Source organism: Chiloscyllium plagiosum, chromosome 30 (assembly GCF_004010195.1).
Source record: "Chiloscyllium plagiosum isolate BGI_BamShark_2017 chromosome 30, ASM401019v2, whole genome shotgun sequence".
Classification (NCBI taxonomy): domain Eukaryota; kingdom Metazoa; phylum Chordata; class Chondrichthyes; order Orectolobiformes; family Hemiscylliidae; genus Chiloscyllium; species Chiloscyllium plagiosum.
Window position 1 is genome coordinate 44,114,957 of NC_057739.1, and position 6,988 is coordinate 44,121,944.

Sequence of the window (6,988 nt, forward strand, 5' to 3'; positions counted from 1 at the left end):
TCCCAAACCAATGACCTCCATCAACTAAAAGGAAAGGCTAGCAAGCACATGGAATGCAAAAACCGTCAGTTCTGCTCCAAGCCTCAATGTGAGATCTCAAAAGTGACTTATAATCATGTTTTCAAGGATATTTAGAGATTAGCAGGAAATGTTAGCAATGCCCAACATCCAACGAATGACTTTAAAAAAGGGTCAATGCAATGGCTTTTACTTCCCAAAAGCTAACTGGGAAATTAGGGATGTCAGACAAGCAGAATAACAAATTACACCTTGGAAGTTCTGAAAGCTGGTGATTGAGATTCGACTACTTATAGAATCTAATGTGTTTTCAGGATGAGATGACCAAAGGGTGCATATAGATGAGAACTAGGAATGGTCCCAGGATAGATCCTTGAGATTCCAGAGGAAATGAAGCAGGAAAAAGAGCCTTCGCGGGTAATTTTCTGGCTATGACAATAGTAAGGATGGAATGAGGTGAAGATGCTTATCTGGATGATGGTGGAGTGATGTCAGAAATTAGTATGGTCAATAGTTTCGAACATTGAGAAGGATGAAAAATAGCACAGCAACAAGAAGTCTACCAATAGTTGTTTTTAAACTATTTATATGCAATAAATTAACTTTATAACAATGCACTAGTACATTGACTGAATGCATGTCCCTTGGATTGGCAGATTTGCATTTTAAAAATTTGTTCATGGGCGCTATTGAAAAGGTCAACACAGGACCATAATTAATTTTGCATTCCTAATTTCCCCTGTGGAAGCGATGGTGAAGTATCTTTTGGAACTGTTGCAGTCCATGCAGAGAGGTTTGGAGGTCCAGCATTTTGATATTATAAGAACAGATTTCCAAATCAGACGGTGTGTGACTTGGAGAGGAAGTTGCAGCTAGTGGTATTCCCATGCAGCTGCTGCCTCTGTCCTTCCAAATCTAGGACCTCTGCCACCTCATAGAAACTGTCAAATGAACCAGAGTTGCTGGAGTACATTTTGTGTGTGTACTTCCTGCAATTTGGTAATTTTGTGTGATTACGATCCTATAAAGTTCTTTGGCACATTTTGCTCTATTGAAGATGCTACGTAAATACAATATTTTGTTCGTAATGCTTAATTACACCAATAGATGGCACCTCACATTATTGCGTATTTAAGTAGATTTTTTTTAATCAACCTGTTCAGAGATTTATTCCACACCTTTGGTGCTGGTTGGACTTGATGCTGGGCCTCCTGGATTAGTGGTAGGTGGGAGGGACGGAGTGGAAATTCAAGAGAAAACAATGTGGTTGCTTGAAATGTAAAATTAAACAATAGAAATGATGTTTTCAGGCAAGAGATCAGTCAGCACCCAAATGAGAAAGAATATCAACAATCGTTGCCTTTGTAGAATTGAATAGTTATTAAAAATTGAAGTATTTTAATAAGTTATGAAAATGGAGGCAAAAAAGAGGGAGAGGATTTGAAAACACTATCATTTCAATCAAGAGACTGTAATTAAGGGAAAAGTTTAGCTTTGGTGTGTAAGCTTTTGAATGTATGTAGGAGAAAGTGAGGACTTTAGATGCTGGAGATCAGAAAATGTGTTGCTGGAAAAGCGCAGCAGGTCAGATAGCATCCAAGGAGCAGGAGAATAGACGTTTCGGGCATGAGCCCTTCTTCAGGACAGCCTGACTTGCTGCGCTTTTGAATGTATGTACCCAAGTAGACCATACAATAAAGCTCATGGCAACCTGCACAATTTAAACTGAGTTATTTTGCATCCACTTCCATTTGCTGATATTAAAAGAGCTGGATGTTCCTTCTCGGGTTCATTTCCTAATGACTGGCTTTTTTCAAATGTATTATCCAAATATTTCAGCAGGACAATAAGAAATAAAGATTAAATAAGAATTTTTTACATCCAACTGAACTTGAGGGACCTAGTCTTCACAGGCAGAATTGCTCTGTCTCAGGAGTTTTTTTTCATTCATTCATTCACAGGATGAGGGCATTACTAGGTAGACCAGCATTTATTGCCCAGAGGGGAATTATAATCAACCACTTTGCTGTGGGTCTGAAGTCACATATAGGCTAGACTAGGTAAAGATGGCAGTTTCCTTCCCTAAAGGACATTAGTAAACCAAATGGATTTTTCCCAACAAAAGATTCATGGTCATCACACTCTTCATTCCAAACTTTCCTTAAATTGCAAGGAATTACACTATCTGTTGTGGTCAGATTTGAACTCGGGTCCCCAGAACATTACCTGGATTAACAGTGCAGTGAATTTACCACGAGGCTGTCACCTCCCACCAGAGTTGGAGGTAGGGTGGGCGTGCTCTCACTTTTTCAATTCATCATGATCTAGTTCAGCTCTCTTGAATAATGCTGCACTATTCCAGTCCCTTAGAAGAAAGTTCTAAAACAAAGGGTGAATAAAATTTTCTAACATAAAAACAAAATTGTGCCAAATCTTGCTTGAAAAATACTTGCATGTTTAAGTCATATGTTGTTAATGTGCAAGTCTGCTAGTGGGTCCAGTTGATTAGATTGTAAGAAATATGCCATAAGTTTTGAATTTGTTGGTCAGTTAGTTAACATTGCTCCACCATTTTCCTCCAAAATAATCTTTATTTATTGTTAATGCTGTACATTATATCACCCTTCTAAGTTGTTATTGCATTAAATGCAAAACAAACCATCTTGTAGAAACATACAAAGTAGGAGCAGGGGTATACCAATTGGCTCATCAAGCCCTCTCTGCCATTCAACATGATCATGTGTACTCCTCTATCTTAACACTGAAACTCTCACCATATCCTGACACCTTCAGCTTCCAGAAATCTATTAATTTCTTAAATATGTTCAGTTGTACCACAGCCATAACCTGGTGGTGTGATTTTTAACAACGTGCTATGATAGAGAATTGCATAAGTTCACATTTTAATAACTTTTTCTTCTTGCCTTTCCTTCCTGACTCTTTTAATCCAATATTTTTTCCTGTGCTATTTCTCTTTCTGAATTAAATTTAACTTTTGCTCATCCTTTTTCTTCTCTATTATCGACTCACATCTGCAGCAAGTAATAGGACAAAACTGAAGTTGAGTTGAGATGTTTGGGAAAAGCTCAAACTATGAATTAAGCTCCAACAACATCTGGGTCTTTCTCATAACTTTATGCTGCCTAAACTCCATGTGGTAGATTCAAGATGTAATTTCCGTGAAATAATTTGTTTTAATTTATTTCAAAATGGAGGAATGATGGTGGTGGTCAATTTCCTCTTGGATTCTCCTGCCATTCAGTGTTTCTGCTGAATCTTTGCCCCAGTTCTGATGAGGACCATGGGGAGAAATCCTGTAGGAAACTCACTTCTGAATTTTCTTTTTCAAATGTATTTATTTTTTACTGACCTGCAACATTTCTGAATGCAACTGCTGTTAATTCACCTTTTATTTCCTGCAAGCCTTTTGGGTATTGGCATACCATTGCTATTGCCGGTAATTCACCAGAGAAATTTGATGGCTTGAACAGTATGATAATCTCCATGGACAATAGGAGCACCTTTTATCTTTATGTTGATCGGTAAGTTTAAATTTCTAGTGCTAAGTTTTCTTCATAAAAATTAACTAAGGGAAGAGCTTTTTGATACTGTGTCTGGGTGGCCATAGTTGGAATTGACACACTTTCTATTCTGGCTGTGACTTGTGTCAATCTCTGCAACTGTCTTCAGGGAGAATAGTGATAATTGGGCATGCAAAAAGGCTAGGCTGAGAGCAAATTAATGTTACCATCATAGTCTTTTTAAGGTCAGAAAAATCAATGTGAAATTATTAGCTATCTGTCCAATTGCTGGTGATTTTGACACCTCGAACTGTGATGCTAATGTGCCAAATGCAGGCTGTTGTAGTACAAGAAAATTAAATAATAGTTTAATCCATACTCTTGTGAACAAAAATGATATGCATATGATTAACTTAACGTATATTTCCAACAGTAATTTAGAAGGTAATACACATCCTCAGGTTCCCAATTCTACTGAAGCAAAGGAAAAATCATGAAGTTATTTTTAATTACTTTGCCTTTTGCATTAACAAATAAATCTTGTCATTAACTTTGCATTTTCTCTATTGGTGAACACAGCAAAGATGGAATATGTACAAAAATGGAGATAAACTACTCCAATTACTCTGTCAATGCTTCTAGAGGTTAGTACAGCTCATTAATGTTTAAATGTCTGGACTTCTTCAAATCTCTCAACCATCCTAAATATAACTTCACTTGGTTCACTACCTTGTGAGATCTTTGTTCTCCTCCAATTCTGGCTTCTTGAGTGTTCCTGATTTTCGTTGCTGCACTATTGGCAGATGTACCATCAGCTGCTTGGGCTCTAAGATCTGGAATGCTATTCCTGAACACATCTCCTCCTTTAAGCCTCTCCTTAAAACATTGCTCTTTGACAAAGCTTTGGGACACCGTCCTTATTATATCGTTATTGTGATTCAGTTTCTCCAAGTTTGGTTATACACCTGTGAGCTGCCTTGGAATATTTTGCTCCTTATGAATGTAAGATTAGATTAGATTAGATTACTTTACAGTGTGGAAACAGGCCTTTTGGCCCAACAAGTCCACACCGACCCGCCGAAGCGCAACCCACTCCCCATACCCCTACATTTACCCCTTACCTCACATTACGGGCAATTTGGCATGGCCAATTCACCTAACCTGCACATCTTTGGACTGTGGGAGGAAACCGGAGCACCCGGAGGAAACCCACGCGGACACGGGGAGAATGTGCAAACTCCACACAGTCAGTCGCCTGAGGCGGGAATTGAACCCGGGTCTCTGGCGCTGTGAGGCAGCAGTGCTAACCACTGTGCCACCGTGCCGCCCATAAGATGTTGCAGTCATTTCCATTCCTGACACACTCTTCAATCAACAAATACCCATCCCCCACACTTGTTAATGATATTTCTCACTTGATTCACTGGTATCTATAACTAGTTTGGGTTTGCATTCCTCTCACCAATACTATCAAAACTACATCCCTCTTTTATTGTTAGAATTTGTTCTAAGTACACAGTAGGTCTGGTCACAATCCAGACTTTTGGCGTACCATTTAGGACAATACTTCAATGCAATACTGAGAGTGTTACTGTACTTTGGACAATTTGTTAAATTGAGGTTTGACCTTCCAGTTCTGGTGAATTTTACTAAGCACATGGCACTCCTCAGAAAGACCAGGGTATTTTCTTGAAGCTGTAGTCAAAATTTCTCCCTCAACCAAAACATATCACCCTTGATGTTGTAGGACTCCTTCTCTGCCATCATGTATATTTATACTTTTCATGTCAGTTGTGGCTCAGTGGCCAGCACACCCACTTCTGAGACAGCTTATTGCAATTTGGGCTAACACTCCATTTTAGTACTAGACGATTACCTCACTGTCAGACAGCCAGTGCTAGGGAAACACTACACTATTAGAGGTGCCCTTCTTATCAGGACATTAAAACCCAAGATATCATCTGCTATCTCAGATGGATGTAAAAGATCAGGCTGTGTCCCCAAATTTATCTCTGTGGTAAATTTATCCCTAGGCCAACATCTTCAAAATAGATTAGTTGACCATTATCACGCTGCTGATTTTGGGAACCTGCTACACATAGAATGGCTGTTGCATTACCCACATTACAGTAGAAAACTATTTAATTTGCTGTTAAGCACTATGGGACATTGAGGTTGGGAAAGGTGCTACAGAAATCCAATCTAAATGCAAGTCCTTTTCTCATTGTTTTCAATAGGCAACTCAGGATACAAAATCTTGGCTTCCAATACCGAATACTTTATACTTCATCATTACAACCATGGAAAATGTGCAACTGAAACCTTTTTCTTATTTGGTAAGATATTTATTGACTATCTTTTACGATCTGAAGATTATACATATAAAATGTGTCATGTAACCCCAAGATTTTGGCTTGGTGAGTATGGCTAATAGCTGAGCTTTCTTTATCCATACTTTTGAAAGATTGATTTATTTCCAAGGAGGTGGTAACATGTTTACCCCAAGGTTGTTCGTCATACAAATCTATCAGCCACAGCTAGAATAAATTTAATGTTGGTAGCTCATTGAATAGAAGGGAGACGTTCTTGTGAAGTAATGATGTGAAATTTCACCTGCCGAGAAAACAGCCTCCAAAAGCTTATGATTTTAAATAAACCTGTTGGACTATAACCTGGTGTCATGTGACTTCTGACCTTCTGAAATAAGTTCAGGACAAGTGAAAGCCCCTGTGCAACAAGCCTCTGCCACTCAGTAAAGTCTCTTATATATTTGGATAAACACAAGCAATATTGCATTTAACTGAGTAGTATTCCCTATTCAGAGTAAGTGGCAGGCTACTCATCTTAGACTCAGCAAATATGAAGATTGTTTAGCTCTAGGGATTTGCACTTACTACTTTAACAAATAACTCATGCTGGTGACTAACATTGGCCATCTTCCACCCACTCTTACCCTACCTTTGGTGCATTTTTCTAAGCTACACCAACTCTCATTGACCCATTACTTCTGTGCTCAGTGACCTATGTAGTTTCAATGTTGTTCACTAACACTTTGGATTTGAAAGATCCATCCTTGTACTCAGTTAACTTGTCTTTTCCTACTTTTATAATCTCCTGTAACCCTCTGAGAAGTCTGCATTCTTCCAGCTCTTGCCTCTTGTGCATCTCCACTCCTTTTACCCCAGCATTGATAGCCCTGTTTTCAGTTGTCTGGTATCTGAGCTCTGATTTACTTCCCAAAGCGCCTCTGTTTATACTTATTAAAACCTATCTCTTAGTACCCGCTTCATCTGCTTTCCAAATATCCTGAGGTCTCCTCAGGCTTGCTATCAATTTCTGTCCGATCACAGGACATCTTAAAGGTGCTATATAAATAAAAATTGCTGTTTTGAACCTGTATAATTATTTATTACTTAACTAACATTAATTACAGTAATTTGCTAAAAATA